This window comes from Gossypium hirsutum, chromosome A03, assembly GCF_007990345.1.
Source record: "Gossypium hirsutum isolate 1008001.06 chromosome A03, Gossypium_hirsutum_v2.1, whole genome shotgun sequence".
Taxonomy (NCBI): Eukaryota; Viridiplantae; Streptophyta; class Magnoliopsida; order Malvales; family Malvaceae; genus Gossypium; species Gossypium hirsutum.
This window is the reverse complement of record NC_053426.1, coordinates 22,434,677-22,444,817: the sequence shown is the minus strand read 5'-3', so window position 1 is coordinate 22,444,817 and position 10,141 is coordinate 22,434,677. Positions and strand designations below refer to the sequence as shown.

Here is a 10,141-nt window from a genome sequence, read left to right as displayed (position 1 = left end):
AACCCATGGTGAGGGCACCTTCTCAAAAGGTCCTTGTATCTTTCCCATGCAACGTAGAGTGTTTCTAAATCCATCTGCACAAAAGAAGAGATATCATTACGTAATTTGGCTATTTTAGCCAGTGAAAAATATTTTAATTAAAACATTTCGGTCATTTGTTCCCAAGTAGTGATTGACCCTCGTGGTAATGAGTTCAACCATTGTTTAGCCTTATTCCTTAATGAAAAGGGAAACAACCGAAGGTGAATGGCGTCATCAGAAACGCCATTAATTTTAAAGGTATCACAAAATTCTAGGAAATTTGCCAAGTGAGCGTTGGGATCCTCGTCCTGCAAACCATCAAACTGAACAAACTGTTGTATCATTTGAATTGTGTTAGGTTTCAATTCAAAATTATTTGCAGCAATAGCAGGTCTAACTATACTTGACTCAGTTCCTATTAAATTAGGTTTAGCATAATCATACATAGTACGTGGAGCAGGATTCTAATTTACTGGATTAGCAGCAATCGCAGGAGGTAGCGAATTTTCTTGGTTTTCAGCCATCTCTTCGGTTGTGGTTAAAGTATCGTCCTCTTGCTCGTCCTCTGTGTATCTTAGGCTTCGCCTTATTTCTCACCAGTTTCTGTGAACTGTGCGGTTGATGTCACCATCAAAAAATAGTGGTCCTAACGGGTTTCTTCTAGTCATAAACTAGAAAAACCTGTCAGAAAAAAATAAATGAAGAATTAGAAAAGAAAATAAAAACTTAAATTGCAATAAAAGTAAAATGGCTAACGTAATAAAAATCGAGTGTTCCTAATATCCTAGTTCCCCGACAACGGCGCCAAAAACTTGATTGTGTGATATTCGTAACAGGTTTTCAAGATTTATAAATGAATCATTCTTGAGACTATCTTATTATCACGATTAAGGAAAGCGTACCTATCGAACAGTAGTATAGCTCAGCTAGATTGGATTGTCGAACCCAAAGGAAATACGAGTACTAGTATTTACTTCCTTTTTATTATCTAGCCTAAAAATTAAGAGGTTTGGTTATCTAAACTAATTTCTAACTAAGAATGCTTAGAAATAAAACTTGGGAAAATCCTTTAGGGAAAATTTTATTGATTGAGACAATACCTAAGGAAAAATCCACCTAGACTTCACTTGTTATTTGAATCCAAATCAGACGATTTATTCATTTGACTTGATCTGTAAAAATCCCTAAGTTATATTATTATCTCTCTCGAGACTAATAATGTCTAACCCTAGGTTGAATAATTGAAATCTCTTTCTAATTAACACCCTAGAATTGCATTAACTCGATCTATGGATTCCTTTATTAGGTTTCACCCTAATCCGGCAAAATCTTGTCACCCTATCTCTAGGCGCGCAATCAACTCCACTTAATGATGAAAATTTTACTTTTAAACAGGGTTTATTCCTCCTCTGAATAAGAGTGTTAACTTGAATCAATATCCTGGAATATTAAAATAAGAATTAAGAAGAAGTCAAATATTTATCATACAATTTAGATAATAATAACAAGATCTACCGTAGGTTTCATTCCCCTTAGGTATTTAGGGGGTTTAGTTCATATTTATGAAAGAAAACATCTCAAAAGCATAAAGATAACAAAACATAAGAAAACCCAAAACTCCTGAAGGAACTTGAAGCGAGATCTCCAGTCTTGATAATGAATCGTACTCTTGAGATAGATCAATCGATTTTCCATGAGTAATTCCTTGCTTCCTACTCTGCGTCCCCCTCCTAAGTGCCTACTCAAGTGTTTAAATAGGCTTTTGAATGCCTAAGAGCCCTAAAAATTGGTCTTTTCCTAATAGGACTAAAGTTGGGCTTGGCAGGGACACGCCCGTATGTGATTACTCTAGCCTGTGGTCAAGACTGTTAAATAGGCACGGACGTGTGGTCTACCCGTGTAAGTCGTGCTTCGATCCTACCAAATTGACACGGCCGTGTGACACGCCCGTGTGAGGAAGCCCAGGCCGTGTTATTTTCCCATGTGGGTCCATTTTCTCTGTTTTTGGCCCGTTTCTCGCTCTCTTTACTCTCCTATGCTCACCTAAGTATAAAACATGAAATTAAAGGATTAGAAGCATCGAATTCACCAAATCTAAGGAGAAATCATCCGTAAATGTGCTAAGCATGGGATAAAAATATGTATAAATTACAATTTATCACCACATTACCATCTTTGTATGTTATCCTAATTTTGTGGACATATCTTAACTTAAGTTGTCTTGGTAATCAACATTTGAGGAAATTTTCATAAAGATGTATGTGCTCATGCTTATTTAAAAAAAAAAAAAGGTCGAAGAAAAGTTTGCTTAGTCTTTAAAAAAGAAAAAAAATGTATAAGCTTAAGTTCAAAATAATTTGGGGGTGTTCCAAAGGTTCACGTAAAAAAAAAGGTTGTATTATGAGAAAACCAAGACAAAGTTAAAGGTTAAGATCTTGAAACCGAAATATCCCATCTCTTAAAATTGCTACTTTTGACCGAGCCCCATTACAACCTTATAAAAGACCTATTGATTGGATGATTATGTCACCTACATTAGTGGAGAGGAAGTCCTAAGTTCAACATATGAAGATTTTAAATAAGCCTTATGATTGTTTTGCTTGATTGATGAGAAATTATGTTGAACGAAAGAATATTATCTATGGCTGTGACGTATATACATACTATGATTCATGTTGGCATACCTTGAAACTTAGTATAAAATTTTCAAAATGGTTGCATATGAATTACTTGTTAATGAAGAAGATCGATGAGCATGAATTTATTAATACATGATTATGTGGCAATGATTAATGTTGCTTACACTTTTAGCAATTTTTCGTTAGCGAGACCTTGTGCTGTGCATGAACATTACTCAAGACGAGCAATGATTTAAGTTTGGGGTGTGTAAACTGAAAAATATATAGGATTTTTCCTATATAAATTATCACCTTTTTAATTAAATTTGTTGTTAAAACCAAGTAATTGTTTAATAAATTAATGAAATATGTGAAAATATGAAAACAAGACACAAAAATTATTAAAATGTGATTTTATGTTTTATTATATTGTTTTCATGCATAAAATGTCTTATTTTATATTAAATTGAGCATATTATATTTTTATGACATAAAGTGGGCCATGCATGATTAAATTAAATAATAAAATATAAAATTATATTTAATAATTCATTTTAAAATATTTCATTAATAATTTGGGTTTTAATTAATTTAATTAGGTTGGTAAAATTTAATTCTTTGGTCCTCTAACTTATTGATTTATTTTTGGACAGGTCTGAAAGCTTTAATTTGATTACAAAACCGTCCAAATGGAGGGCCAAGTCAACCCAAAATTCAGATGAATATGGGCGTCCATCAACCATCTTTTGGTTTAATTACACAAGGTCCTTGAAGAGTTGAAAAAATCAGAGATTTGCCCGAAGATTTGCTAGTGACCGAGTCTTAGTCCTGAGTTGTTGTGGCACTCAAATTGACCAAGAATCAAGCAAAATTAGCCACATTCCCTCAATTCATGGCTGGCCACCCTTGGAAGGAGTTTTGAAAGATGGACACTCCTATTTTTAGCAAACTAGATCCCATGCCTCACCTATAAATAACAACCCCTTTCTCACTTTTTCAATCATCCCTCATCCCTCATTCATCCCTCATTCATTCATCATTCTCTCCTCTCTCAATTCTCTTAGCTTTCTTAGCCCTCACGCCTATCAACATCTTTGCATAAAGATTTTGAGCAAATTACCTCTAAAAGAACCTTTGGTCGGGCACCTCGGAGAGCCATCAGCAAAGGAGCAAAGCGAAGGAACGAAAGAGCCCTCATTAGTCAGAGTCTTAGGTAACAACCACTCTGAATTGGGTTAAATCTTTCTTACTTTAATTTAATTCAAGAATGTTTTCTATGTGTTCTTTGTTCTTGTTTACAACAATGATAGCTTAATTTTATTTAAGCTAAGATGATTGCTTTGGTTTAATAATAATTATTTGATTCATGTTTATAATATTCGTGCCTCAATCGATCATGTTTTCAATTAAAATCAAGTCTATATTTCATTCATACGTGATTGAAATGCACCTGAATTAGCTGAGCGATCCTAACTAGACTACGATTAATGGATGCATAATTGAAATGTGCATGCTCAATTTAGATCCTAACCTGATTAAATTGCAGGTTGCAAAACATCCCTAACCAGGCTCTATTATCTGCATAGTTTTTAGATTTGTGTGATTAAACTGTTTCAAACCTAACACGTCCCTATTACCTTGCACGAATACTAAGAAACCCTTAGTAAATAAGGATCAGTAACATGCGTATTTACTAAGTAAAGGATTCTGAAAGGACCTAACATGGTTTCCAAACTCTTGAAAGATCGAGTTGGCATGGAATGTTTTTTCGAATATTGATAAGCATGTTAATAATAATTTGAGTTTAATTAAAGTAATTGTCCTAGCTTATTTATGTTATAATTGTTGATTATTATGTTAATTCTGCTAAAATCTATCTCATTCATATAGTTTGCATACTAGGATAAATTGCATTAGGGATCATTGCATTTAGTTTCATATACTTAATTTTTCATCACTTCTCAATTATATTGTTTTTATTTATCAAATTGTTAATACACTTTTACAAATTAAGTGACTTAGCACAATACAATCCCTGTGGAGATGATAACTCGATACTTACTTATTACTTGATAACGACTATGTACACTTGCACAAACCCGAGCGTTACACTACCTAAGCCTAGCCGAATGTGTCATAAGCTCATACTAGCCTACATTTTCTTTCACTTCACATTTCTACCCCATATTTTACACCTTTTTCAATTAGGTCCCTTTTTGATGTTTTCATGAAAAATCACCTAGCAAAAGATGTTTATCTAACACTTAACTTTCATAACCCTCCATAAATCATCAAAGAAAAACCATCTCATGCATGGGTCAAATTTCTAACATGAACCCTAGCTTGAAATAAGGGTAGAAATGGATAAAGCATGTTACGAGGGTTTCAAAAATACGAAAAGTATTAAAAGCGGGGCTAGAGAGCACTTACTATTGAGCTTGAAATGTTGAAAACCCTAGCTATGGAGAGCATGAAAATTTTGGCAACATGGAGAAGATGAATGACATGATTTTGGCTTATTTTTCCCTTTTTATTCTTTCATTAACCAAATGACCAAAATGCCCTTCCTTACTAAACTTCTAAAATTTTCCATGCATGCCCATTTTTGTCCAAAAAGTTAGAAATTGGGAAAATTACTCTTCAAGGACCTCTAATAATATTCCAAAGAAATTTCATACAAATTGCTTCTAGAATCCAAGTTTTGTAATTTATTCAATTTGGTCCCTAATTTCCAATTGGACACCTTATACTTAGAATTTCTTCATGAAACTTTAACAGATGCTTATTTTCATATTTTAGACCTCATAATGATTATAAAATAAAAATTTTAATGTCAAATTTAAGGTCTCAAAACCATTATTCCGACTAGGCCCTATTCCGGAATGTTACATTTCTCCCCTCTTAGGGACTTTCGTCCTCGAAAGTCTTACCAATAAACAAGTTCGGATATTAACTTATCATGGTTTCTTTAGGTTCTTATGTAGCCTCTAACACTCTGTGTCGATTCCATAAAACTTTCACCAAGGCTATATTTTTGTTCCTCAACTGTTTGACTTCCCAAGCCAAAACCTTAACCGGTTCTTCACCATAAGTCATATCCGGTCTGATCTCAATTTTCGTTGGTGAAATCACATGAGAGGCTGACCTATATCATCGCAACATGGATACATGGAATACATTATGAACCTTTTCCAATTCAGGTGTCAATGTTAAATGGTAGGCTAATGGTCCAAGCCTTTCGGTGATCTCATATGGTCTGATAAATCGCGGACTCAGTTTGCCTTTTCGGCCAAATCTCAATACCTTTTTCCATGGAGACACTTTCAAGAACACTTTATCTCCAAATTGAAATTCGATCTCCTTTCTTTTCAAATCAGCATATGACTTCTGTCTATCCGACACCGCTTTCAAACAGTCGCATATCACTTTAACCTTTTCTTCAGTTTCCCTGACTAAATCAACTCTGTGAATCTAGCTTTCCTTGAGCTCTACCCAATACAATGGAGCTTAGCACTTCCGACCATACAACGTAAGGTGCCATCTTTAAACTCATCTAGAAATTATTGTTTAGGCGAATTCCACCAATGGTAAGTATTTTTCCTAACTACCTTGAAATTCAAGGACGTAACACCGCAACATGTCCTCAAGAATCTAAATCGTCCACTCAGACTGACCATCAGTTTACAGGTGAAACGCCTGCTAAAACTCAACTTTGTACTCAAGGCTTCGTGCAGCTTCTTCCAAATTCTCGAAGTGAATCTCAGGTCTCTGTCTGAGATAATCGATATTGGTACCCTGTGTAATCTCACAATTACAGATACATACAAGTCGGCCAATTTTGTCAAGTGAGTAGTCACTTCGTACTGAAATAAAGTGAGCCGACTTCATTAGCCTATCAACTACAACCCAAACAACATATTTCTTTTTCAAGGTTAACAGCAATCCAGTCACAAAATCCATGCTAATTCTATCCTATTTCCATTCGGGGACCATCACAGGTTGTAACAAACCTGAAGATACTTGGTGTTCAGCCTTGACTTGCTGACATATCAAGCATTTCGATACAAATTCAGAGATATCTTTTTTCATGCCATTCCACAAGTACATTTTCTTCAAATCATTGTACATATTGGTATCTACCGAATGAATAGACAAACTACTATCATGAGCCTTTTGCAAAATTTTTTGAATAAGTTCGTCATCTCTCGGTACACAGATCTTATCTCTGAACATCAAGCAACTGTCGGAACCAATCCAAAAATCTGATTCAGTGCTTGACTTGTAATGAGTTCTCTTGTCTTGTAAATCACTATCATTGACCTATGCTACATAGATATTTTGTAGAAATGTTGGTCTGGCTCTTAACTCTGCCAAAGTCGAGCCATCATCTAACAAGGCCAACTACGTGTTCAAGGCTCTCAATGCAAACAAGGATTTTTTGCTAAGTAATTTGCGACCACATTCGCCTTTCCCAGGTGGTAGTCAGTGATCAGTTCATAATCTTTAATCAACTCTAACAATCTCCGTTGTCTCAGATTCAATTCTTTTTGAGTTATCAAAATATTTCAAACTCTTGTGATCTATGAATACATGACAATTTTCACCATACAAATGGTGTCTCCAAATCTTTAAGGCAAATACAATGGCAGCTAGCTCCAAGTCGTGTGTTGGAGAATTCCTTTCATGTTATTTTAGTTGCCTTAAAGCATATGCTATTACTTTACCTTCTTACATCAGTACGCAACCTAGTCCATTTAAGAACACTTTACTATAGACCACGAATTCCTTTCCCAGCCAGGATTGTACTAAAACAGAAGCTTCGGTTAGCAACGTCTTCAATTTCTCGAAACTCTACTGACAATTCTCTGACCATTCAAACTTCACATCTTTTTGCAGTAACCTTGTCAAAGGAGTTGCAATTATTGAAAATCCTTTTATAAAGCATCAGTAGTAGCTGGCCAAGCCCAAAAAGCTTCTAACCTCGGTTACGTTCTTCGGCGACTTCCATTCGACAATAGTAGATATTTTATTTGGATAAACTTGGATGCCATCACCCGAAACAATGTGACCTAAAAAGCATACCTCTCGAAGCCAGAACTTGCTTTTGCTGAACTTAGCATACAATTTCTTGTCTCGCAAGATCTATAATACAGTCTTCAGATGTTTAGCATGCTCGGACTCATTACGGGAATAGATCAAAATATCGTCAATAAATACCGCAACAAACTTGTCCAAGTATGGTCGAAAAACACGATTCATTAAGTCCATAAACACGGTTGGGGCATTCGTTAGCCCAAAAGGCATGACCAGGAACTCGAAATGACCATACCTTTTCTGAAAGCGGTTTTAGGTACGTTCGACTCTTTAACTCGCAATTGGTAGTAATCGGATCTTAGATTTATTTTTGAAAATATAGTGGCTCCTCTAAATTGATCAAACAGATCATTAATTCTCGACAACTGATACTTGTTATTGATAGTTACCTTGTTAAGTTGTCAGTAGTCTATACATAATCTCATCAAACCATATTTCTTCTTTACAAATAATACTGGAGCACCTTAAGGTGAAAAGCTCGGTCTTGCAAAACCTTTGTCCGTCAGTTCTTGCAACTGTGCTTTTAACTCTTTCAGTTTGGTTGGTGCCATCCTATACGAAGCAATAGAGATAGGAGTTTTCCCTGGCACCAGCTCAATACCAAATTCTACTTCTCTAATAGGAGGTAATCTGAGTAGCTCTTCTGGAAACATATCCTGATACTCATATACTATCGGTACTGATTCCAATTTCAACTCAGATTCTTTAGTATTCAAGACAAAAGCAAGGTAGGCTTCATATCCTTTTCTCATATACCTTTGAGCCATTACTGAGGTAATCACAACCGGTGGAGTATCCAACTTGCTTGAATAAATCTGGAGAATCTTACCATCTGAGCATTTCAATTCAATATACTTTCTACCACAATTTACAATCATATCATGCACAGCTAATCAATCCATGCCAAGTATTACATTAAACTCATCGAATGGCAGTAACATAAGGTTACCCAGAAAACAATGACCTTGAATTGTCAAAGGAAAATTCTTACAAACTTTATCAACTAGGACTGACTTGCCTAGAGGATTTGACACCTTAATCACAAATTCCATAGGCTATACAGACATATCCATACTAAACACCAATTTCATTCAAATGTACGAATGGGTTGAACTTGGATCAATTAAGGCAATGGCACGAGTATTATAGATAGAAAATGTACCTGTGATGACATCGGGAGCAGAGGCTTCCTCTCGAGTGCGTATTGCATAAGTTCTTGCTGGGGCTCGAGCCTCTGATTTTGCGGTGGCATCCTTGGCAATAGTTCGATTGCCACTTGCACTTCCGGGATGTCTTGGAGGTTTACCTCGAGAAATAGGAGCATTTGGCTATGGAGCTAATTCAACCTCTTTATTAGCTCCCTCTAGGTAATCTCTGAGGAAATGGTCAAGAGACCCACATCTGAAACATGCACCACTCTTCATTCGGCACTCTCCGAAGTGAAATTTGTTACAGCTGTTACACTTCAGCTTTTAATCATCCACACTTCCCACACTAGTTAACATAGGGGAAGAAGACTTCAGGTTATGTCACTTGGAGCTTCTTGCTCTACCCGAATATCCTACTGATGAAGTGGAGCGTTCTTGATGACTTCTGAATTTCTTTGTGGGGAAGGAGTGTGCTCTGTCGCTAGACCCCGTACTCGAAACTCAAGCCTCTCCCTTAGCTTGCTTTCTTTAATTATTTAGCTCTTCAGCCTTCTTGGCCCAATTAGCTAATGCAACAAATTCTCGTATCTCAAGGATCCCGATCAACAATTTAATTTCTTCATTCAAACCTTCCTCGAAGAGCTTACACATCTCTGTCTCTAATTGGACCCAATCCGCTGCATACTGACTTAACCTTACAAAATCCCTTTCATACTCTAACACAGTTTTATTTCCTTGTTTAAGTTCCAGGAACTCCTTTCGCTTCCAGTCTAAAAACCTTTGACTAATTTATTTCTTTTTAAATTTAGCTTGGAAGAACTCCCATCTAATATCTTCCTTCGATACCACCGAGGATACCGTCTTCCACCAGTGGTATGCAGTATCTTTTAGAAGAGATATAGCACACTTCAAGCATTCCTCGGGTGTACATGACAGTTCATCTAGAACTCGCACAGTGTTCTCAAGCCAAAACTCAGCTCGTTTCGCATCATCCTCAACCCTAGCCCTAAACTCTTCAGCCCCGTATTTCCTAAGTTTATCCACTGAGGCCTTACCAATTCTCACAGGTGCCATACCTTGTGGCACTTCTCCCTCAAGCCGAGTAGGGGGCGGAGGAGGTCGTGGTATATTAGGGCAGTTTCTCAAGTAATCACCAAACCATTCATCCATCGTCTCGAAGAAGGCAGCTCTTGCCTCTTTCTGGCATTTAGACATAGGTCGTCTACTACTACTAGCAATAGCTAGCTGAATGGAAGCAGG

The 10,141-nt window shown here is 36.3% G+C and overlaps 1 non-coding gene across 1 annotated transcript; it reads left to right on the top strand.

Moving 5' to 3' along the window:
- LOC121227789 (small nucleolar RNA R71) lies at positions 1–107 on the top strand. The gene has a single exon (XR_005925312.1). It is a non-coding gene; the product is annotated as a small nucleolar RNA R71 (small nucleolar RNA).
- Positions 108–10,141: the final 10,034 nt, after the last annotated feature.